Source organism: Rhinoraja longicauda, chromosome 15 (assembly GCF_053455715.1).
Source record: "Rhinoraja longicauda isolate Sanriku21f chromosome 15, sRhiLon1.1, whole genome shotgun sequence".
In the NCBI taxonomy this organism is placed as follows: domain Eukaryota; kingdom Metazoa; phylum Chordata; class Chondrichthyes; order Rajiformes; family Arhynchobatidae; genus Rhinoraja; species Rhinoraja longicauda.
In genome coordinates, this window is record NC_135967.1 from 46,637,995 (window position 1) to 46,663,807 (window position 25,813).

The window sequence follows — 25,813 nt, forward strand, 5'->3', positions numbered from 1 at the left end:
ACGTGAGTGGAAAACAAAATGTCAGTGGGGACTCCGAGCATAAAGATTCAACAAACTGGTGGACCGGGCAGGACCTGCTCATGGCAGGACGTGTTGGACTGGTATCTGAACTCTGCCGGCACCATGAGGTACTGCTGACCTCTTGAGTTGGCACCCAGTAACACAACAGCTTCAGCCAGCGTGGAAATATAGTTGGCGTGGGGCCATCACTAGCAGCCGATGTACATCTTCCACTGATTCATGGTGTAACAATTCTCATAGTCACACAGCGTGGAAACAAGCCCAACTTGCCCCACACCGACCAACATCTGCACTAGTCTCACCTGCCTGCGATTTTAGTTTAGCTTGGTTTATTGTTAAATCCTATCAATGTACCTGTCTGAATGTCTCTTAAACATTTTCTTAGTCCCTGCCACAACTACCTCCTCCAGCAGCTCGTTCCATACACCCACCACCCTTTGTGTGAAAAAGTTACCCCTCAGGTTCTTATTAAATCTTTCCCCCCTCAATTTCCCCTTCCATCGCCCGGCGCGGCTCGGCCGCGGGACCTTCCAGCGCCCGGCATGGCTCGGCCGCGGGACCTTCCATCGCCCGGCGCGGCTCGGCCGCGGGACCTTCCAACGCCCGGCGCGGCTCGGCCGCGGGACCTTCCAACGCCCGGCGCGGCTCGGCCGCGGGACCTTCCATCGCCCGGCACGGCTCGGCCGCGGGACCTTCCATCGCCCGGCACGGCTCGGCCGCGGGACCTTCCAGTGCCCGGCGCGGCTCGGCCGCGGGACTTTTCATCGCCCGGCGCGGCTCGGCCGCGGGACCTTCCATCTCCTTGCGGGGGCTGTGCAAGTCAGGAGCCTCGGTCGCCTCGGCAGAAGTCGAACTATCTGTCCGTGGGAGAGGCATGGGGGAGGAGAGAAGAAATTTGTTTCTTGCCTTCCATCACAGTGAGGGGGTGTCTGGAGGAGTCACTGTGATGGATGTTTGTGTTACAATTGTGTGTCTTGTGCCTTTTACTCTGTACTGCTGTGGCTGCGTGGCAAATGATTTTCGTTAAATTCATTTTGAATGACAATAAAGGTCATTCAGATTCAGATTCAGATTTAAACCTTTGTCCTCTGGTCCTCGATTCCGCTACTCTGGGCAAGAGACTCTGTGCGTCCACGCAATCTATTTCTCTTGTGATTGTGTACACCTCTATAAGATCACCCCTCATCCTCCTGCGCTCCAAGGAATAGAGACCCAGCCTACTCAACCTCTCCTTATAGCTCGGACTCTCGAGTCCTGGCAACATGCCAGCTCCTCGTAAATCTTCTCTGCACCACTTCCATCTTGACGACATCTTTCACATAACGTGGTGCCCAAATCTGTGCACAATACTCGAAATGTGGCCTCACCAACGTCTTATCCAACTGCAACATGACCTGCCAACGTCTATACTCAGTTGAGGGACAATTAGTCACCACTGAGACATAAGAAAATAACTGCAGATGCTGGTACAAATCGAAGGTATTTATTCACAAAATGCTGGAGTAACTCAACAGGTCAGGCAGCATCTCGGGAGAGAAGGAATGGGTGATGTTTCGGGTCGAGACCCTTCTTCAGACTGATGTCAGGGGGGCGGGACAAAGGAAGGATATAGGTGGAGACAGGAAGATAGAGGGAGATCTGGGAAGGGGGAGGGGAAGAGAGGGACAGAGGAACTATCTAAAGTTGGAGAAGTCGATGTTCATACCACTGGGGTGCAAGCTGCCCAGGCGAAATATGAGGTGCTGTTCCTCCAATTTCCGGTGGGCCTCACTATGGCACTGGTGGAGGCCCATGACAGAAAGGTCAGACTGGGAGTGGGAGGGGGAGTTGAAGTGCTCGGCCACCGGGAGATCAGATTGGCCAACGCGGACCGAGCGCAGGTGTTGAGCGAAGCGATCGCCGAGCCTGCGTTTGGTTTCGCCGATGTAAATAAGTTGACATCTGGAGCAGCGGATGCAATAGATGAGGTTGGAGGAGGTGCAGGTGAACCTCTGTCTCACCTGCCGTCTCACCACTGAGACCTTGTACATAGTCTCTGTATCCGCGGCCAAGGGCACTGGTCAATGGTCTGGAAGGTGCTAGGGCTGTGTTGGGAAGGTTCAGAGATATAGACGGGGAACCAGAATCTTCCCCCTGTGTGCTTGTTATTTTATATTGGGTGTATTACTGGATACCATGAACAAGTTACAATAACCCATACTTTCCTTTCTCATTGGAACGAGGTGCCGGAGGAGGTAGTCAAGGCAGGTACAATCGCAACGTTTAAGAAACAGTTGGACGGGTTCGTGGATAGGACAGGTTTGGAGGGATAGGGGCCAAACGCAGGCAGCGTAGATGGGACATGTAGGTCAGTGTGGGCAAGTTGGGCTGAAGGGCCTGTTTCCACGCCGTATGACTGTGACTCTAAAGGGTGGTGGGTGTAGGGAGGGAGGTGCTGCAGGAGGGGTAGTTGAGGCAGGTACAATCACAACGTTTAAGAATCAGTTGGACAGGTTCGTGGATAGGACAGGCTTGGAGGGATATGGGCCAAACACAGGCAGGTGGGACAAGCGTAGACTGGACGTGTCGGTCGGTGTGGGCAAGTTGGGCCGAAGGGCCTGTTTCCACGCTGCAGGGCTCGAATCAGGTGCCCCAAAGATAAACGATTGCTTGTGCAAGTTGGCAGCCTTGGAACACCGTTGGCTGTTGTTTCTGAGTCGGGACTCAGCGAGGATTTGCTGGGAGCTGCCACGAAAACAGCCCCACGATTGGAAACGATTTCTTTTCTTTCAAACTGCTTCGCACATGAAAGGGAAAGAAAGTTTGACTCCAAAGGGGGATTCCATGAAATCCCACCCCAATTAGACGTGCCGCATTAACGGCCCAGGCTCTGAACTCGGCTTCCTATGTGCGCTGCCATGGGACGAGCATATAGTTTGCAGCCTCCCGAACATTGAAATATTTATTTCCCCACCACACACTCAGTCTCCCCGCCGAGAGAAAATGCTGCCAAGGCTTCCCCGCGACTGATTTGTTTGAAACTTTGACTTTCACTCTTCTGATTCTTGTTAAAACCACCCCTCCCCCCCACCCCCCCCCCCCCCCATCCCTCCTTCCCCGCACAATCTCCCAGTAACCTAGCGGCGATCGGAATTTCCCAGTCGAGCGTTTGTAGCCATGAAGCGGCAAACCCGCCATCTCAATGTGAACTACATCCGCAGCCGGGCAATTTACTGCTTGACTGCATTTCTGCATCTTTTCCAGCCCTTTATAGACAATAGGTGCAGGAGGAGGCCATTCGGCCCTTCGAGCCAGCACCGCCATTCAATGTGATCATGGCTGATCATTGTCAATCATTCCCCTCTCTGCATGGGGGGGACCTCATTGAAACGCACCGAACACTGAAAGGGCTGGAAAGAGTGGATGCGGAGAGGGTGTTTCCACTCGTGGCAGAGTCTAGGACCGAGGGACCCGCAGCCTCGGAATAAATCGATGTACCTTCAGAATGGAGGTGGGGAGGAATTTATTTCGTCAGAGGGTGGTGAATCTGTGGAATTCATTGCTACAGACGGCTGTGGAGGCCAACTCAATGGATATTTTTAAGGCGGAGATTGACAGATTCTTGATTAGTGCGGGTGTCAGGGGTTATGGGGAGAAGGCAGGAGAATGGGGTTGGGAGGGAGAGATAGATCAGCCACAATTGAATGGTGGGGTAGACCTGATGGGCCGAATGGGTTATTTCTGCTCCTAGAACTTGTGAACATGAACTTGAACTTGGTCCTGGGCCGCGCTTTCTGTTCAAATCCACGTCTCCGTTGCTTTCCGTGCCTCGTGTTGCCGATGGTAACAGATCGCAGCGTCGTAATTTGGGACCGATTCACTAACGACGCGACTGAATGAAGAATCGCTGTCAGGCTTGAAATCCCAAGGAGGCAACCTAGTCAATCAGAACCACAAGCAGGAATCGAGTCGACTGGCTTTGGTTTGATGGTTTGGTGTTTGCTGTCTGTTGGTGCCAGCTTTGGGAGGCAGGCAGGTGGACATTAGAAGCAAATGTGTCGAGAAGGATGAACCAAAAAGATACTGGGAAATAACAATGACTGCAAAACAATGGCGGCGAAGTTGCCCAAAGCGGTAGAGTGATACGCTGTCTATGAAACCCTTTCACTGATTCCTTCCTTTGCAACAGAGCGAACAACAAATTCTGATTGAAGGCCAACATTGGGCGGCACGGTGGCGCAGCGGTAGAGTTGCTGCCTCACAGCGCCGGAGAACCGGGTTCGTTCACAACTACGGGTGCCGTCTGTACGGAGTTTGTACGTTCTCCCCGTGACCTGCGTGGGTTTTCTCCGAGATCTTCAGTTTCCTCCCACACTCCAAAGATGTGCAGGTTTGTAAGTTAATTGGCGTGGTAAATTTTTTTTTTTTAATTGTCCTTCGTGGGTATAGGATAGTGTTAGTGTGCGGGGATCGCTGGTCGGCGCGGACCCGGTGGGCCGAAAGGGCCTGTTTCTGCGCTGTATCTCTAAACTAAACTAAACTATCTCTATGTCACCGTCTCTATCTCTCGTTTGCCTCTCCCCCGACTCTCAGTCTGAAGAGGGGTCTTGACCCGAAACGTCACCTATTCCTTTTCTCCAGAGATGCTGTCTGACCCGCTGAGTTACTCCAGCTTTTTGTGTCTATCTTATGCATCACAAGGTGCACTGATTGAAAAGAAAAGCTTCACGAATTCTGTAAATTATGCTCTACTGTTTAAACAAAAATCCTGGAAATAATCAAGCCAGTCTGAAACCTTGTCACTTTGGAACAGAGATAGATAATAAAATTTAATTAACAAAGGTATCACAGTTTCTTCTCCTTTAATTTAGTTTTCATATTAAACTCGTTGATAAGGATACAATTTAGGTCGCACTGACAACGTTAAATGCCAAGCACATTCCTCTCACCTTCTGTTCTCTTTCTTAACCTGTTAATTAAAGTCAAGGTACGGGATGCAATGTAATTGTGAATGTGATTGTATTTGCCAACTATAATTGTTCATGGTAAATAGAGTCATAGAGTGATACAGAGTGGAAACAGGCCCTTCGGCCCAACTTGCCCACCCCAGCCAACATGCCCCATCTACACGAGTCCCGCATTTGTTCCATATCCCTCCAAACCTGTCCTATCCATGTACCTGTCCAAATGTCTCTTAAATGTTGCGATGGTCTTTTTAGTTTTATAGACACAGGCCCTTCGGCCCCCCGGGTCCGCGCTGACCAGCGATCCCCGCACACTAACACTATCCTACACACATTAGGGACAATTTACAACTACAGCAAACTGATTAACCTACCAACTCCGTACAGACAGCACCCGTAGTCAGGATCGAACCCGGATCTCCGGCGCTGAAAACGCTGTAAGGCAACAACTTACCGCTGAGCCTCCGTGCTGCCCCTGGTACAGCCTTAACTACCTCCTCCGGCCACCTGTCCCATAAACCCACCACCTTTGTGTAAAAAAAGTTAGCCCCGCAGGTTCCCATTAAATCTTTCTCCCTCGTTTTAAAATTATGTTCTCTGGTTCTCGATTCCCCTATTCTGGGCAAAACTGTGCGTCTACCCAATCTATTCCTTTTATGATTTTGAACACCTCTGTAAGATCACCCCTCATCCTCTTGCACTGCTAGAAATAGAGTCCCAGCCTACTCAACCTCCCCCTATAGCTCACACCCTCGAGTGCTTTCTATAACATGGTGCCCAGAACTTAACACAATATTTTAAATGTGGCCTCAACAACATCTTGTACAACTGCCTCTCTAAACTAAACTAAACTAAACTAAACTAAACACTGGGGGCAAAGTATGTCTAAAGTAAATCAATGAGACATATTTAAAACCAACTAGACAAAGTGGACCCGTTGGGCCCAAACCTCTCCTGCATTGATGCAGCACCCTGTTCTCCCCCCTTCCCCTCTCTCCTCAACCCCCCCCTCTCCCATGTACAAATGTGGCCTCAACAACATCTTGTACAACTGCAACATGACCTCCCAACTTGTATACTCAATACTCTGACTGATGAAGGCCAATGTGCCAAAAGTCTATCTACCCATGAACTATGTAGCTGGACTCCTGAAACCCTCTGCTCTACAACACTCCCTATAACCCCACCGTTCACCTTGTAGGTCCTGCTCATGATAGAAGTCCCAAAATGCAACATCTCACATCTCTCTGTATTAAATTCCACCAACCATTCCTCAGCCCACCTGGCCAACCGATCAAGATCCTGCTGCAATCTTTCACAACCACCTTCACCATCTACAAAACCACCCATTTTAGTGTCATCTGCAAACATGCTAATCATGGTCTATCATTTCTAACGACTGTACAGGTGTGGTCGGGTCAGAAAATCATCGCCCCAGAATTCACCCCTGATTAGCAGAGTTGCTGCCTCACGGCGCCAGAGACCCAGAGTTCGATCCAGACCAGGGGCACTGTTTGCACGGAGTTTGTACCTTCTCCCTGGGACTGCGTGGGTTTTCTCCGGGTGCTCCAGTTTCCGCCCACATCCCAAAGACGTACAGGTTTTTTTTAACGTTGATTGGCTTTGGTAACAAATTGTAAATTGTCCCTTAGTGTGTGTAGGATAGTGCTAGTGTGCGAGGATCATTGGTCGGCACGGACTCAGTGGGCCGAATGGCCTGTTTCAGCTCTGCCTCTCTAAACTAAACTAAACTAAACTAAACTAAACACTGGGGGCAAAGTATGTCTAAAGTAAATCAATGAGACATATTTAAAACCAACTAGACAAAGTGGACCCGTTGGGCCCAAACCTCTCCTGCATTGATGCAGCACCCTGTTCTCCCCCCTTCCCCTCTCTCCTCAACCCCCCCCCTCTCCCTTCTCCCCCCCTCTTCCCCCCCCCCCCCCCTCCTCCCCCTCCCCTCCTTTTAAACTTTAAAACGTGAATAACTTTAAAAATATAATACCGATTTCAATAAAAATAAATAAAATTAAATTGGGCGGCACAGTGGCGCAGCGGTAGAGTTGCTGTCTTACAGCGAATGCAGCGCCGGAGACTCAGGTTCGATCCTGACTACGGGCGCCGTCTGTACGGAGTTTGTACGTTCTCCCCGTGACCTGCGTTGGTTTTCTCCGAGATCTTCAGTTTCCTCCCACACTCCAAAGACGTGCAGGTTTGTAGGTTAATTGGCTGGGTAGATGTAAATATTGTCCCTAGTGTGTGTAGGATAGTGTTAATGTGCGGGGATCGCTGGGCGGCGTGGAGTCGGTGGGCCGAAGGGCCTGTTTCCGCGCTGTATCTCTAAATCTAAGAAACTACTTGCATTATCACTAAAGTGACAATGGTGAGTAAGGTGGGCCTAAAATTGTGGCGCTGTCGTGTGCCGTTTTGGCTGAAGTTCAGTCACAAACAAGATAACAAACGAGAGTTTTAGTCCATAGATATCGAAAGTCAAACTATTTAAAAGCAAGTATTTAGAAGGCAATGGCATAATGTTATTAGCGATGTAAGCATGTACAATTCAGTGTTGATGAAACAGTGGCACATGTTCTGAATGAATCTTCTTGTGTCTCCTGGAGTTTATATAATAGAAAACTCACCAGTTCTGCAATACACTCCCACAGGCCACTTCCCAAAGACACTACAGATGGTGTTGGAAGTGATTATATTCAGAGAGGGGAAGACACTGCAAGTTCGTAAAACTGCTTTTCACCCGAAATATGAGAAAATCAGGCGTTAGTTACTGGACATAGACGCAGAGTGCTGGAGTAACTCAACAGGTCAGGCAGCATCTCTGGAGACATTTCGGGTCGGGAACCTTCTTCAGACTGACAGTGGAGGGGCTTTGTCAAAAGGAGGAGGCGGAGGTGGAAGCGGGCTGTGCGGGGCTGGGGAACGATGAGCACCGAGGTCAGATCACCAGAGGTGATGAAATCAGAGATAGTCCTGGAGACAAAGGGTGGTGGGGGCATGGAACGAGCTGCCGGAGGAGGTAGTTGAGGCAGGGACTGTAGCAATGCTTTTGAACCAATTAGACAGGTGCATGGATAGGACAGGTTTATAGACAATAGACAATAGGTGCAGGAGGAGGCCATTCGGCCCTTCGAGCCAGCACCGCCATTCAATGTGATCATGGCTGATCATTCTCAATCAGTACCCCGTTCCTGCCTTCTCCCCATACCCCCTGACTCCGCTATCCTTAAGAGCTCTATCCAGCTCTCTCTTGAATGCATTCAGAGAATTGGCCTCCACTGCCTTCCGAGGCAGAGAATTCCACAGATTCACAACTCTCTGACTAAAAAAGTTTTTCCTCATCTCAGTTCTAAATGGCCTACCCCTTATTCTTAAACTGTGGCCCCTTGTTCTGGACTCTCCCAACATTGGGAACATGTTTCCTGCCTCTAACATGTCCAACCCCTTAATAATCTTATACGTTTCGATAAGACCTCCTCTCATCCTTCTAAATTCCAGTGTATACAAGCCTAGTCGCTCCAGTCTTTCAACATATGACAGTCCCGCCATTCCGGGAATTAACCTAGTAAACCTACGCTGCACGCCCTCAATGGCAAAGAATATCCTTCCTCAAATTTAGAGACTAAAACTGCACACAGTACTCCAGGTGCGGTCTCACTAGGGCCCTGTACAACTGCAGAAGGACCTCTTTGCTCCTATACTCAACTCCTCTTGTTATGAAGGCCAACATTCCATTGGCTTTCTTCACTGCCTGCTGTACCTGCATGCTTCCTTTCAGTGACTGATGCACTAGGACACCCAGATCTCGTTGTACGTCTCCTGTTCCTAACTTGACACCATTCAGATAATACTCTGCCTTCCTATTCTTACCACCAAAGTGGATAACCTCGCACTTATCCACATTAAACTGCATCTGCCATGCATCCGCCCACTCACACAACCTGTCCAAGTTAGAAGGATGTGGGCCAAACGCTGGCAAGTGGGACTAGTGTAGATGGGACATGTTTAGCTTAGTTTAGAGAAACAGGCCCTTCAGTCTACCGAGTCCTCACTGACCAGCGATCCCCACGCATTAACATCTCCCTACACACACTAGGGCCAATTTACCTTTATACCAAGCCAATTAACCTACAAACCTGCACATCTTTGGAGTGTGGGAGGAAACCGAAGATCTCGAAGAAAACCCACGCAGGTCACGGGGAGAGCGTACAAACTCCGTCCAGACAGCACCCGTGGTCAGGATGGAACCCGGGTCTCTGGCGCTGTGAGGCGGCAAGTCTATCGCTGCACCACCGTGCTGCCTTGTAACTAGCAGCTGCAGCTCCTCAAGTTGGGCCGAATGGCCTGTCTTCTCGCTGTGTGACTGTGTGACTGACTGGGCCTCATCTGTGCCCTCATGGAACCTGCACCAAAGTTTATTCGGAAGTAAAAGTAAATAAATAGGAATAAAAAATCCCAGGCACTATAAATAGTCATGTAAATTGTCAAAGGGGCTTTGATGTGAAGTTAGCCCTGTTTGTCTTTCTGCTGGTCCTGCCTGACCTGCCGACTGCAGGTAGACCACATTGCTGCCAACCTGCCTTGCCATTTACATAGAGCAGCACAGGAACAGGCCCTTCAGCCCACAACGTCTGTGCTGAACATGATGCCAAGACCATCACACGTCTACTTGCACAGAGGGAAAGATAGACCGGCCATGATTGAATGGCGGAGTAGAGTTGATGGGCCAAATAGTCTAATTCTACTCCTACAACATATGAATGCAGATAAGTGCGAGGTGTAGTATTTAGGGAAGTCATACCTGGGCAGGACCTTCACAGTGAGTGGCAGAGCCCAGGGGAATGTTAGAGTCATTCAGCGTGGAAACAGGCCCTTCGGCCTAACTTGCCCATTGCCGACCAAGATGTCACATCTAAGCTAGTCCCACTTTAGTTTGGTTTAGAGATACAGCGCGGAAACAGACCCTTCAGCTCACCGAGTCCGCACCGACTGACAATTACTCCGTATACTGGCGCTTTGCTACACACTAGGGACAATTTAAAATGATAAAAAGCCAATTAACCTACAAACCTGCACATCTTTGGAGTGTGGGAAGAACCCGGAGCACCTGGAGAAAACCCACGCGATCACCGGGAGAACGTACAAACTCCGTACAGACAGCGCCCGTAGTCAGGATGGAACCCGGGTCGCTGGTGCTGTGAGGCAGCAACTCTACCGCTGCGCCACCGTGCCTGCGTTTGGCCCTTATTCCTCTAAACCTTTCAATAGACAATAGGGGCAGGAGTACGCCATTCGGCCCTTCGAGCCAGCACCGTCATTTACCATGATCATGGCTGATCATGCACAATCAGTACCCCGTTCCTGCCTTCTCCCCATACCCCCTGACTCCGCTATCATTAAGAGCTCTCTCTTGAAAGCATCCAGAGAATTGGCCTCCACTGCCTTCAGAGGCAGAGAATTCCACAGCTTCACAAATCTCTGAGTGAAAATATTCTTCCTCATCTCTGTTCTAAATGGTCTACCCCTTATTCTTAAACTGTGGCCCCTGGTTCTGGACTCCCCCAACATTGGGAACATGTTTCCTGCCTCTAACGTGTCCAACCCCTTAATAATCTTATATGTTTCAATAAGATCCCCTCCCATCCTTCTAAATTCCAGCGTATACAAGCCCAGTCGCTCCAGTCTTTCATCGTACGACAGTCCCGCCATCCCGGGAATTACTGCACTGCTCCCAGCAGACGAGTCAACAGTAACAGTTAAGAAAACACAGAAAACTGATGACAATTTATCCTTGTCTTTACTTTTATTTATAATGAATGATATCTTGCTATCCACATTGCTGCTGTAATACTGTAAACTTCCCCGGTGTGGGACGAATAAAGGAATATATTATTATTATTATTATTATTATTATTGTTATTAACCTCGTGAACCTACGCTGCACTCCGTCAATAGCAAGAATGTCCTTCCTGAAGTTTGGAGACCAAAACCTCACACATTCCTCCTCACGTACCTGTCCATTCTGAAGTGCATCCTCAACCGGAATGTTCTGGAATGCAATGAAGCCTCCTGCAGTCAGACTGGCAATGAGGTGAAACGTTTGGCAGGTTTGCTCGTTGGGATGGTCTCAGGTGTGGACTCCCGAGGAATGACAGGTTGCAACTGCACGTCGGTTCCGATGTTCCACTGACGGATCAGACTCAGCGGCACATCTCAGCAGCTGCCACACGACAGCCGGCACCTGAGCCGCAAAGTAAGATTGACACAGGCCGGGCCAGAGTACATTGCTCCTGCCACTGACTGTGGACTCAGAGAGTGAAAACACCTCTACGTTCAGCATAGACACAAACTGCTGGAGTAACTCAGTGGGTCAGGCAGCATTTCTGGAGAAAAGGAATGGGACCCCGCCCCCATCCCCTGACATCAGTCTGAAGAAGGGTCTCGACCCAAAACATCGCCCATTCCTTGGTGAGACCGCACCTGGAGTATTGCGTACAGTTTTGGTCTCCTAATCTGAGGAAAGACATTCTTGCCATAGAGGGAGTACAGAGAAGGTTCACCAGATTGATCCCTGGGATGGCAGGACTTTCATATGAAGAAAGACTGGATAGACTCGGCTTGTACTCGCTGGAATTTAGAAGACTGAGGGGGGGATCTTATAGAAACATATAAAATTCTTAAGGGGTTGGAGAGGCTAGATGCGGGAAGATTGTTCCCGATGTTGGGGAAGTCCAGAACCAGGGGTCACAGCTTAAGGATAAGGGGGAAGTCTTTTAGGACCGAGATGAGAAAACATTTCTTCACACAGAGAGTGGTGAATCTGTGGAATCCTCCCACACTCCAAAGACGTGCAGGTTTGTAAGTTAATAGGCTTTGGTAAAACATCTGGCCAATGTAAATTGTCCCTAGTGTGTGTGGGATAGTGTTAGTGTGCGGGGATCGCTGGTCGGCGCGGACTCGGTGGGCCGAAGGGCCTGTTTCCGCGCTGTATCTCTAAACTAAACGACGCGGATGTAACCTGGAGAGTTTTAGTGCGGAAACAGCAGACGTTTGCACGGCCTTGGACGTGGTGGAGGGGGGGGGGAAGAATGGGGAATGCATTGAGATCCTCACGTCTGGTGAAGAGGGTGAGGTTTCCACAGCTGCTGTGCTGAGGCAGCGCCAGATCCAGGCATCGCCCTCCGTGTAGAGATAGAAGTCTTAGTGGTGGCACAGTTACGCGGGCACAGACACATCTTGGGCGTCAGGTGGTGGCACCAGGGCTGTGAACAATCTGGCTCCGCTTTGGATGAAGAATGGAGTGGCTGGCTGGAGGAGCGGAGTTTGGACAGGGATCTAAGGGAGTGGCTTTGGCCTTCCCCCGTGCTGAGCTGGAGGAGAGTTCCGCTCAGCCCACGATACCAGGCTGCTTGTCCTAGATCCAGCTTGGCGTCGGTGGTGAAGCCAAGAGAGGTGGTGGTGAGTTGGAGCTCAGCGTTGGCAGAGAGGGAGCTGGCAATGTGCTGTTGGATGATCTTGTCGAGGTGGTGACAAGTAGGTGGCAGATGGCGAGGGGCCCACATGGGATGCCAGCTGTAGGAATCAACGCACATCTGAATTCACCTCTCTCTTGCAGTGCGGAAACAAGCCCTTTGGCCCAACTAGGTCCACGCCGACCAACATGCCCCATCTACACTGGTCCCATTTGCCTGCGTTTGGCCCAGATCCTTCCAGACCTGTCCTATCGGATAGGCACAGTGGCGCAGCGGTAGAGTTGCTGCCTTACAGCGAATGCAGCGCCTGAGGCTCAGGTTCGATCCTGACTACGGGCGCCGTCTGTACGGAGTTTGTACGTTCTCCCCGTGACCTGCGTGGGTTTTCTCCGAGATCTTCGGTTTCCTCCCACACTCCAAAGACGTGCAGGTTTGTAGGTTAATTGACTTGGTAAAATGTAAAAATGGTCCCTAGTGTGGGTAGGATAGTGTTAATGTGCGGGGATCTCTGGGCGGCGCGGACCCTGTGGGCCGAAGGGCCTGTTTCCGCGCTGTATCTCTAAATCTAAATCTAAAAATCTAAATCTATCCATGTCCCTGTCCAAGTGTCTCTTAAATGTTGTTATAATCCCAGCCTCAACTACCTACTCTGGCAGCTCGTTCCGCACACCCACCACCCTCTGTGTGGTAAACGTTGTCCCTCAGGTTCCTATTAAATCTTTCCCTCTCACCTTAAACCTATGTCCTCTGGTTGTTGATTCCCCTACTCTGGGTAAAAGGGACAGGAGTAGAATTAGGCCATTCGGCCCATCATGCTTACTCCGCCATTCAATCATGGCTGATCTATCTCTCTCTCCGAACCCCATTCTCCTGCCTTCTCCCCCATAACCTCGGACACCCGTACCAATCAAGAATCTATCAATCAACTGCCATAAAAATATCCACTGACTTGGCCTCCACAGCCTTCTGTGTCAAAGAATTCCACAGATTCACCACCCGATGACTAAATAAATTTCTCCTCATCTCCGTCCTCAAAGAATTGGCTGTGGAGAGACCTGGAGCCAAAACACCCTGGGCTTTACTGATGACTAAAGGCATCCAAGTTTGTGTCTTTTGAAGATAGACACAAAATGCTGGAGTAACTCAGCGGGTCAGGCAGCATCTCTGGGTCACGTTTCACGTTTAGACCCTTCTTCAGAATCTTTCTTCATAAGTAGGTTTCTTTGCAGAAGAATAGCTCACTACTGCCATCTAGAACCCAAACCATGACTACATTTTATGATTTAACAATGAAGTGAAAATGAGAACTGAATAATGTACAGGTACTTTTCACAAATCCAGCTTGAACTAATTACCACTTTGCAATCCTTGTAGAAGCCTAGGTCAATAAAAATCAAAATTTTATCTAAATAAATCTCCTGTCCAAAGGATCTATTTGCTTAAGACTGAAGCAGTTTCTCAGTAAAAAAGTAATATACTGGATTGATTTGCCATAAGCGTATTCTCTTACACTTTGATCCTGACTACTGGTGTTGTCTGTGTGGAGTTTGCACGTTCTTAATAGACAATAGACAATCGGTGCAGGAGGACGCTATTCGGCCCTTCGAGCCAGCACTGCCATTCAATGTGATCATGGCTGATCATTCTCAATCAGTACCCCGTTCCTGCCTTCTCCCCATACCCCCTGACTCCGCTATCCTTAAGAGCTCTATCTAGCTCTCTCTTGAATGCATTCAGAGAATTGGCCTCCACTGCCTTCTGAGGCAGAGAATTCCACAGATTCACAACTCTCTGACTGAAAAAGATCTTCCTCATCTCAGTTCTAAATAGACAATAGGTGCAGGAGTACGCCATTCGGCCCTTCGAGCCAGCACCGTCATTTACCATGATCATGGCTGATCATGCACAATCAGTACCCCGTTCCTGCCTTCTCCCCATACCCCCTGACTCCGCTATCATTAAGAGCTCTCTCTTGAAAGCATCCAGAGAATTGGCCTCCACTGCCTTCAGAGGCAGAGAATTCCACAGCTTCACAAATCTCTGAGTGAAAATATTCTTCCTCATCTCTGTTCTAAATGGTCTACCCCTTATTCTTAAACTGTGGCCCCTGGTTCTGGACTCCCCCAACATTGGGAACATGTTTCCTGCCTCTAACGTGTCCAACCCCTTAATAATCTTATACGTTTCTTCCTACCGGGTGCTCCGGTTTTCTTCCACATTCCAAAGACGTGCATGTTTGCAGGTTAATTGGCTTCTGTAAATTGGCCCTAGTGGGTAGTGCTTGTGTACAGGTGATCACTGGTTGGCACGGACTCGGTGGGCAGAAGGGTCAGTTTTCACGCTGTATCCTAAACTAAAGCAGTGACAGGATCGGTCAAAGTCAGCATGGATTTGTGAAGGGGAAATCATGTTTGGCTAATCTTCTGGAATTTTTTGGTGACAAGTAGAATGGATAAGGGCGAGCCAGTGGATGTGGCGCAGCAGGAGTGGCTGCGACTCGCCTTCGGAAGCTTCGGCCGCGTGAACGTCGGAAGCTCGCAGGCCCCTGGGTGGGGGCCGACATCGGGAGCTCCGGCAGCGGCAGCGTCTTCGCCCGCCCTGGATCGCGGGGCTTGGGTCGGCCCACCGCGGACCTTTCACCGTCCGGCACGGCCTGAAATAGGCCGCGGGATTTTTCTCTGCCCGGCGGGGGCTTCAATGTCGGGAGCCACGACCGCCCCGACGTGCAGCGGCAGCGTCTTCGCCCGCCCCGAATCGTGGCGCTTGGGTCAGCCCGCTGCGGACCTTTCACCGTCCGGCGCGGCCTGGAACGTGGCAACTTCAACAGCCTGACCGCGGGAGAAGACGGCAGGGGAAGAGAAAAGACATTCTGGCCTTCCATCACAGTGAGGAGGTGACTGGAGGAGACTCACTGTGATGGATGTTTCTTGCTTATTTTTATTGGTCTTATTGTTGGACTGTGGGTAATCTTTCATTTCACTGCACATCTTGTATGTGTATGTGACAAATAAACTTGACTTGACTTGACTTCAAAAAGCCTTTGACAAGGTCCCACACAAGAAATTAGTGCGCAAATTAGAGCACATGGTATTGGGGGTAGGGTATTGACATGGATAGAGAACTGGTTGGCAGACAGGAAGCAAAGAGTCAGAATTAACGGGTCCTTTTTAGAATGGCAGGCAGTGACTAGTGGGGTGCCGCAAGGCTCGGTGCTGGGACCCCAGCTACTTACAATATACATTAACGATTTAGACGAGGGAATTAAATGTGACATCTCCAAGTTTGCGGATGACACAATGCTGGGTGGCAGTGTGAGCTGCGAGGAGGATGCTATGAGGCTGCAAGGTGACTTGGACAGGTTGGGTGAGTGGGCGGATACATGGCAGATGCAGTATAATGTGGATAAATGTGAGGTTATCCACTTTGGTGGCAAGAACAGGAAGGCAGATTATTATCTGAATGGTGTCAGATTAGGAAAAGGGGAGGTGCAACGAGACCTGGGTGTGCTTGTACATCAGTCACTGTAAGTAAGCATGCAAGTACAACAGGCAGTGAAGAAAGCCAATGGCATGTTGGCCTTCATTGCGAGATAGAATTGAGTTTAGGAGCAAGGAGGTCGAACTGCAGTTGTGCAGGGCCCTGGTGAGACCGCACCTGGAATATTGTGTGCAATTTTGGTCTCCTAATTTGAGGAGGACATTCTTGCTATTGAGGGAGTGCAGCGTAGGTTCACCAGAAGACTGAGGGGGGATCTTATAGAAACATTTAAAATTCTTAAGGGGTTGGAGAGGCTAGATGCGGGAAGATTGTTCCCGATATTGGGGGAGTCCAGAACCAGGGGTCACAGTTTAAGGATAAGGGGGAAGTCTTTTAGGACCGAGATGAGAAAACATTTCTTCACACAGAGAGTGGTGAGTCTGTGGAATTCTCTGCCACAGAAGGTAGTTGAGGCCAGTTCATTGGCTATATTTAAGAGGGAGTTAGATGTGGCCCTTTTTGCTAAAGGGATCAAGGGGTATGGAGAGAAGGCAGGTACAGGATACTGAGCTGGATGATCAGCCATGATCATATTGAATGGCGGTGCAGGCTCGAAGGGCCGAATGGCTTACTCCTGCACCTATTTTCTATGTTTCTATGTTTCTATGTTAATTCCCGGGATGGCGGGACTGACATTTGATGAAAGAATGGGTCGACTGGGCTTGTATTCACTTGAATTTAGAAGGATGAGAGGGGATCTTATAGAAACATATAAAATTCTTAAAGGATTGAACAGGTTAAATGCAGGATAAAATGTTCCCGATGTTGGGGGAGTCCAGAACCAGGAGTCACAGTTTAAGAATAAGGGGTCGGCCATTTAGGACTGAAATGAGGAAAAACTTCTTCACCCAGAGTGTTGTGGTTCTGTGGAATTCTCTGCCACAGAAGGCAGTGGAGACCAATTCACTGGATGTTTTGAAGTGAGAGTTAGATTTAGCACTTAGTGTTAATGGAATCACGGGATATGGGGAGAAAACAGGAACGGGGCACTGATTTTAGATGATCAGCCACGATCATATTGAATGGCGGTGCTGGCCCGAGGGGCCGAATGGCCTACTCCTGCACCTATTTTTCCATGTTTCTATATTTGTAAGACATCATCATATTATTTACTGAAATATATTGACTTCATTGCATTGAAGGTTCATTTTTGAAAATTAAATGCTTAAGATAAAGACCTGCAATGGTGTCACCCACTGTTGTCAATGCTTGTGATCACATCTGTTATTATTCAAGTCTCTCCTGGGCAATATCATTTACTTTCTAGGTAGTACACGACCAAATAATGTGCCAATGATTGGTACTTTATTGTTTGATACTTTATTATAGTCACATGTACTTGGTACAGCCACACTCTTTGTTTTTGCGTACAATACACAGGTATGCAAAGAGTCACCACATAAAGGGCGCCGACCAAGTTACAAAAAGTATAAGAAAATAACTGCAGATGCTGGTACAAATCGAAGGTATTTATTCACAAAATGCTGGAGTAACTCAGCAGGTCAGGCAGCATCTCGGGAGAGAAGGAATGGGTGACGTTTCGGGTCGAGACCCTTCTTCAGACTGATGTCAGGGGGGCGGGACAAAGGAAGGATATAGGTGGAGACAGGAGGGTAGAGGGAGATCTGGGAAGGAGGAGGGGAAGAGAGGGACAGAGGAACTATCTAAAGTTGGAGAAGTCAATGTTCATACCTCTGGGCTGCAAACTGCCCAGGCGAAATATGAGGTGCTGTTCCTCCAATTTCCGGTTGGCCTTACTATGGCACTGGAGGAGGCCCATGACAGAAAGGTCAGACTGGGAGTGGGAGGGGGAGTTGAAGTGCTCGGCCACTGGGAGATCAGTTTGGTCAATGCGGACCGAGCGCAGGTGTTCAGCGAAGTGATCGCCGAGCCTGCGCTTGGTTTCGCCGATGTAAATAAGTTGACATCTAGAGCAGCGGATGCAATAGATGAGGTTGGAGGATGTGCAGGTGAACCTCTGTCTCACCTGGAAAGACTGTTTGGGTCCTTGGATGGAGTTGAGGGGGGAGGTAAAGGGACAGGTGTTGCATCTCGTGCGGTTGCAAGTTACAAAAAGTATTCATTATAGTTCCAATGGGCCCTAATCCTTCATGTGCTCCCACCCCTCATTCCCACCCACCCTCACCCCAAGTCCCTCTTTGTTCTCGGCAGACCCCCCCGCCCCCCCACCCCCCATGCCAGGTTCCTCTTGGTAAGACGAATGGTCTTTGAGAACACAAGGAAATAGGAATAGCTACGTGGCCTGTAAATATTTCATGGCCAGTCAATAACCACCTCCTCTGTGCCAGTTCCCCCACACCACTCAATCCCTTGATCTTTCAAAGATGTCTCTGCTTCTTGGAACTAACCTCCGCAAAGCTCCAGGGTGGAGAGTTCAGCAAATTCACCAAACCCATGGGAAGTCCCCACACGTCTCAATGTTGAATCAGCAGCTCCCTTAACCTGTACCTGCGGCTTCTCATTTGGGATTCCCCCACTGGTGGAAATGTGTACCAGCAACAACTCTGCCCTGACCTCTCCCGGTCTTGTATCTACACACTAAAACTCTCGTTTGTTTGTTCCTGAACTACAGCCAAAACGGTACACGATAGCGTGACAATTTTAGGCCCACCTTACTCATCTTCGTCCCTTTAGTGCTGATGGAAGTTTCATTGAAATCGGTGTTATATTTTAAAAGTTATTCACATTTTAAAGTTTAAATCTATCTCCTAGGGAGGGAAGGGGGAGGAGTGAGGATAAATGGGGTTGTGGGGGATGGAGTGGGGTGGGAAGGGGGGGAGGGGAATAGGGGAGGGGAAGGGGGACAGGGGAAGGGGGGCAGGGGAAGAGGGGGAGGGGAAGAGGGGGAGGGGAAATGGGAGGAGGGGAAGGCGGGGAGGGGAAAGCGGGGAGGGGAAGGGGGGAGGGGAAGGGGGAGGGGAAGGGGAGGGGAAGGGGTGAGAGGAAGGGCAAGGGGAGGAGGGGCAGAGGGGAAGGGGAGGAGGGGGATGGGGAGAGGGAAGGAGAGGGTGCTGCACCAATGCAGGAGAGGTTTGGGCCCAACGGGTCCTCTTGGTCTAGTTTTTTAATAAAATCCCTGCTCATTCCTCGAAACTCGGGAAAAGATTGATTGTGGAGTAGCGGTAGATTCGTGCCTCACAGCGCCAGAGACACGGGTTCCATCCCGACTACGGGCGCCGTCTGCACGGAGTTTGTACGTTCTCCCCGTGACCTGCGTGGGTTTTCACCAGGTGCTTCGGTTTCCTCCCACACTCCAAAGACGTGCAGGTTTGCAGGTTAATTGGCTTCTGTAAAATTATAAATGATCCTAGTCATCGGAGCAGAATTAGGCCATTCGGCCCATCGAGTCTACTTCGCCATTCAATCATGGCTGATCTATCTCTCCCTCCTAACCCCATTCTCCTGCCTTCTCCCCATAACCCCTGACACCCGCACTAATCAAGAATCTGTCAATCTCCACCTTAAAAATACTCAATGATTTGGCCTCCACAGCCGTCTGTGGCAACATTTTTTTTACAATAAAGTTTACAATAAAGTTTCACTGAGGCATTATCAGATAGGTTTTAGGTTAATCACTGTGAATTTTTTTTTTGCTGCTAATACATTTTTAGGAATGAGTTTTGGTAATGGTCCAAGCACATATAAATGACAACGTGGCATTTAACCAACTGTTCTTAATAAGTACTTTGCCTTCATATTTGTCGAGCCTTCCTTCAGCTAAAATATCCTTGCAAATTATGCCAATGATCATGACTTTGTTATTACAGTTGAAATAATCATGTCGTGTTTTAAGCCTGGAAGGGATTTGTTAAATATTGCATCCTTAAAACGGGAGCATAATTTTCACCAAAAATTCACATCAAACATCAGCAGAGCTATAATGCACTTGAATAATGAGGTGCTTGGAATTAAATGAATAACACTTAAAAACTGAGAGAGAGAGAAAAAAAAACAAGCTTGTTTAGAACACACAATTCAAAATGTTAATGCATCCCAGATTCTGCCCCTGAATATTCTGAGCCCAACGTAGTCAGACCCACGAAGGCAATAGATGACAAATACTCCACCTGGTGGCCAAACTGTCCCGACATCCACTGCAGAACCTTAATGTCGCCAACTGTGACAATTTCGCAATTGTCCAACCCCTCTCTCTCCGTCCCTCCCCCACCCAAGTCGTACCAACTTCAACGTCGTCTTGTTGAGTCTCATTGTCTGTAACTGTCAAGGGTTACGGGGAGAAGGCAGGAGAATGGGGTTAGGAGAGAGAGATAAATCAGCCATGATTGAATGGTGGTGTAGACTTGATGGGCTGAATGGCCTAACTCTGCTCCTATCACTTATGACCTTATGAACTCGTTTTCATCTCGCCCCATGGCCTTTATACGTACATCTTTTTTTGCATATCTTTCATTCATTTGTTCTACATCACCGTCTATTTATCTTGTTTCCTCTTCCCCTGACTCTGTCTGAAGAAGGGTCTTGACCCAAAACGTTACATATTCCTTTTCTCCAGATATGCTGTCTGAAATTTACACACAATGGGTGGTGGGTGTATGGAACGAGCTGCCAGAGGAGGTAGTTGAGGCAGGGACTCTTGCAACAGTTAAGAAACAATTGGACAGGTACATGGATAGGACAGGTTTGGAGGGATATGGACCAAACGCAGGCAGGTGGGAGCAGTGTAGAAGGGAAGCTGGAGTAACTCAATGGTCCAATGGTACTTGATCTGTCGCATGTGCTGAGGTACAGTAAAATTCATTGTTGTACACAGTTCAGCATAAGTATCACTATACATAAGCACTTAGATACATCTTAGATAAGCATCTCAGATACAGTACAGGTGTATAGGAGTGCTACACTGAGACAGTATACAGAGTGGTCAGAATCCCAGTTGTAAGTGCATGACCTGCCCATGAACGTCCGTTGTCACGGTGGTGTTGCAGGGTCGGCCTGGCCAAGCATAGTCGTGATGTCCTCTACTGCTCCGCTCCGCTGGAACTCAAGGGGTCAGGCAGCATCCCTGGAGAACATGAACAGCTGATATTTTTAGGGTTGGGGGCCTATTTTCAGTCTGATGAAAGGTCCCAACCTGAAACATCACCTATCCATTATGTTGAGAGATGCATCTCCAAAGTTGTAAAGTCACCAAGGCATGTTCTCCAGCGATGCTGCCTGGCCCGTTGAGTTACTCCAACACTTTGTGTCTCTTATTGGCATAGCTACGATTGAAACCGACAGTACAAGGCACAACAGAACCTTCCTCGCTGGATGCCTGAAGACTATTGTGAACTCACTGATGAACTCCATTGTGAGATCACAAAGTTCCACTCGATGTAAGCATTTTGAATCATGCACTTCATTGTTTATCAAACTTGAAATGGGACTGCATTTCCTTCTGACAGTGCAGTGAAATATACTTTTTAGATTAAGGGTGAAATAAGACTTCAAGTGAGCAAATCATTTGTAATATCCACTTGCTGAAAATTGTACTGATGCAACTTTTCAGCAGAACATTGCAGCCGCCTATTTGTGTTGATGTGTACTCATGCATGTTGTTGTATTATAAATCTGAAAATACGATACCTTCAAGATTAGGGTCGCACGGTGGTAGAGTTGCCGCGTCACAGCGGTAGAGACCCGGGTTCCATCCCGCGCACGGGTGCTGTGTGTACGGAGTTTGTACGTTCTCCCCGTGACCGCGTGGATTTTATCCGGTTTCTTCCCACACTCCGAAGACGCGCGGGTTTGTAGATTAATTGGCTTCAGTAAATTGTCCCTCGTCTGCAGAACTAGTGTGCGGGGGATCGCTGGTCAGTGCAGACACGATGGGCCAAAGGGCCTGTTTCCGTGCTGTATCTGTAAACAAATCTAAACTAAACTATGCTGCTATCCGTGAATTATCAATAATCTACCAGAAGATTGTACAACAGAATGAGCCACGAGTTATTAGAAACCAGCCAGGCAGATTCATTTCTGAATGTAATCGTTATTGATGAATGTGTCAGGTGAAAAACTTGTATCATAATATCTACAGCTCATCTAGGTGCTGAATTGAAAGGACAAGCTTCGGTCTATTAATTCCCACTAAGTATTTATTTTCTCTCTCCAGAGGTCGTTTTTGTCCCAGCAGTCACGGTGGACAAGAAACCCCTAAATCCATTACATCACAGAGAATACTTTAAACAAATTACCATGGAAGACGACTGTGCCAAGGGTTTGCTTCCCTCTCTACACCATAACTGCAACGAAGACGGATATTTGGAAATCTCTTCTGGTCAAAAGGCAATATTAGGTATGCATAGGAGATTGTCTTCTCAAGTTTACTTTAGTTTAGAGATACAGCGCGGAAACAGGCCCTTCAGCCTGACGAGTCCACGCCAACCAGCGATCCCCGCCCACTAGCATTGTTCTACACACGCTAGGGGACAATTTACAATTTTTACCAAAGCCAATTAACCTACAAACCCTTTGTACGTCTTTGGACTGTGTGAAGAAAGCGGAGCACCCGGAGAACATTTTTTAGATTTCGTTTTAGAGAAACAGGCCCTTCGGCCCACCGAGTCCGCGCCGCCCAGCGATCCCCGCACATTAACACTATCCTACACACACTAGGGACAATTTAAAAAAAAACATTTTACCCAGTCAATTAACCTACATACCTGTACGTCTTTGGAGTGTGGGAGAAAACCGAAGATCTCGGAGAAAACTCACGCAGTCACTGGGAGAACGTACAAACTCCGTACAGACGGCGCCCGTAGTCGGGATCGAACCTGAGTCTCTGGTGCTGGATTGTAATCATGTATTGTCTTTCTGCTGACTGGATAGCATGCAAGAAAAACCTTTCACTGTACCTTGGTACACGTGACAATAAACTAAACTGGACAGTAAGGCAGCAACTCTACCGCTGCGCCAACGCGCCACACAACGTCTTGAGTAAATTTTATATCACCATATTACAAGTGCTCAGCTCCAGGTCTACAAGGCGGCACGATGCACAACAGTAGAGTTGCTGCCTCACAGCACCAGCAACCTGGTTGGGACCCTCCTTGAATATACACCGATCAGCCAAAACATTATGACCTGATGAGCCAAAACATTATGACCACCCGCCTAATATGCTGTTGGTCCTCCGTGTGCAGCCCCATACGCACCAGGGTGCGATGCACTGTGTATTGTGACACATTCCTCCCGTGACCACCATTAACATTTTCTGTGACTTGTGCCACAGTCGACCTTCTGTCGGTTCGGACCAGACGGGATCACCTTCGTTGCCCTCGCGCATCGATGAGCCTTGGGCGCCCAACACCCTGCCTGTCGCCGGTTTGTGGTTTGTCCCTCCTCGGACCACTGTCGGTCGGTACTCACCACTGCTGACCGGGAGCACCCCACAAGCATTGCCGTTTCAGAGATGCTCTGACCCAGTCGTCTGGCCATAACAATTTGGCCCTTGTCAAAGTCGCTCAGGTCTTTACTCCTGCCCATTTCTCCTGCATCCAACACATCAACTTGAAGAACTGACTGTTCACTTGCTGCCTAATATATCCCACCCCTTGACAGGTGCCATTGTGACAAGATAATCAATGTTATTCACTTCATCTGTCAGTGGTCATAATGTCTTGGCTCATTGTTGTAGACGGCACTCCAAGGGAATTTAGGAAGCAAAAATTGACTGAGAAATCACCATTATTTCAGGGGATATGTTACTTCAGTATAAATGGATTAAAAATTCCACTGTTACAGACTAAGTAATGAGAATTTCCACTTTTGTTCTTTAAATAAAAAGTTAATTGAATTTGCGGTAGAGTTGCTGCTTTACAGCGAATGCAGCGCCGGAGACTCAGGTTCGATCCTGACTACGGGTGCTGCACTGTAAGGAGTTTGTACGTTCTCCCCGTGACCTGCGTGGGTTTTCTCCGAGATCTTCGGTTTCCTCCCACACTCCAAAGACGTACAGGTATGTAGGTTAATTGGCTGGGTAAATGTAAAAATTGTCCCTAGTGGGTGTAGGATAGTGTTAATGTGCGGGGATCGCTGGGCGGCACGGACTTGGTGGGCCGAAAAGGCCTGTTTCCGGCTGTATATATATGATGATATGATGATGATGAAAAGAAACAGACAGGGTTTTTTTGTTTGCAAAGTCTGAATTCCATTTGCCAGGTGAAAAACAATTCCCATTCTCCATTACAGATCTAGACGCTATTTTCAACTCCGAACATTCACAGCATCAATCGAAACAAAGCGTCATAAGGCCTCGATGCCCAAATAAAAGGCTGCCGTCAAAGCATCCAACACACCTGCAGGAAATAGAAGTGGGTACCTTGTTTACAGAACACACAAGGAACTGCAGATGCTGGAATCTTGAGCAAAATACAAAGTGCTGGAGAAACTCAGTGGGTCAGGCAGCATCTGTGGAGTGAATGGATAGGCAGTGTTTTTGGTTTCACTTATCCTGTCAGTGGACAATTATACATTTCCCTTCATAATCCTCTATTAGTCACTCAACCTATTTGTAACCCTTTGAGGAAGCAAGGAACTGCAGATGCTGGTTTACATAAAAGCATACAAAGTGCTGGAGTAACTCAGCGGGTCAGGCAGCATCTCTGGAGAACATGGAAAGGTGACGTTTCACTGAGTGCTGGAGTAACTCAGCGGGTCAGGCAGCATCTCTGGAGAACATGGATAGGTGACGTTTCACAGAGTGCTGGAGTAACTCAGAGGGTCAGGCAGCATCTCTGGAGAGAACATGGATAGGTGACGTTTCAGGTGCCGACCCTTCTTCAGATATTCCATGCCCTGACCAATGAAGACATTCTTATCTCATGCCTTCTTCACCACTCTATCCACCTGAGTGGAACCAACTTCAGTATTAATATGGTACACTATCGTACAGTTTCTCAGGCCCTTCTCCTTCCTGACATGCAACGTCACCTATCCATGTTCTCCAGAGATGTTGCCTGACCCGCTGAGTTACCCCAGCACTCTGTGAAATGTCACCTATCCATGTTCTCCAGAGATGCTGCCTGGCCCGCTGAGTTACTCCAGCACTCTGTGAAACGTCACCTATCCATGTTCTCCAGGGATGCTGCCTGACCCGCTGAGTTACTCCAGCACATTGCTTCCCTTTGTGGCCACCTTAGGTCCTGTTCACAACTTTCCTCTCCATGTATGTAATCGTGTCGTCAGCCAAATAACCATATCTTCAGTCTGAAGAAAGGTGCCAATTCGAAAACGTTGCATGTCCATTCCCTCCACAGATGCTGCCTGACCCGCTGACAGCACTTTGTGTGCTTTTGCTCAAGGTTTAAACTGAAACTCCAAATTTGAGGAAGGATATTCTTGCTATTGAGGGCGTGCAGCGTAGGTTTACTAGGTTAATTCCCAGAATGGCGGGACTGTCATATGTTGAAAGACTGGAGCGACTAGGCTTGTATACACTGGAATTTAGAAGGATGAGAGGGGATCTTTTCGAAACGTATAAGATTATTAATGGGTTGGACACGTTAGAGGCAGGAAACATGTTCCCAATGTTGGGGGAGTCCAGAACAAGGGGCCACAGTTTAAGAATAAGGGGTAGGCCATTTAGAACTGAGATGAGGAAAAACTTTCTCAGTCAGAGAGTTGTGAATCTGTGGAATTCTCTGCCTCAGAAGGCAGTGGAGGCCAATTCTCTGAATGCATTCAAGAGAGAGCTAGATAGAGCTCTTAAGGATAGCAGAGTCAGGGGGTATGGGGAGAAGGCAGGAACGGGGTACTGATTGAGAATGATCAGCCATGATCACATTGAATGGCGGTGCTGGCTCGAAGGGC

At 48.6% G+C, this 25,813-nt stretch overlaps 1 protein-coding gene across 1 annotated transcript in view; it reads left to right on the plus strand.

The window, feature by feature from the left end:
* LOC144600702 (POU domain, class 3, transcription factor 4-B-like) overlaps positions 1-22,237 on the plus strand; it is a 103,849-nt gene extending 81,612 nt beyond the window's left edge. The window contains exon 2 of the mRNA XM_078412608.1: positions 22,116-22,237. The gene's annotated coding sequence lies outside the window, so the exon portion shown is untranslated. The remainder of the gene's footprint in view (positions 1-22,115) is intronic.
* The last annotated feature ends 3,576 nt before the right edge of the window (positions 22,238-25,813 follow it).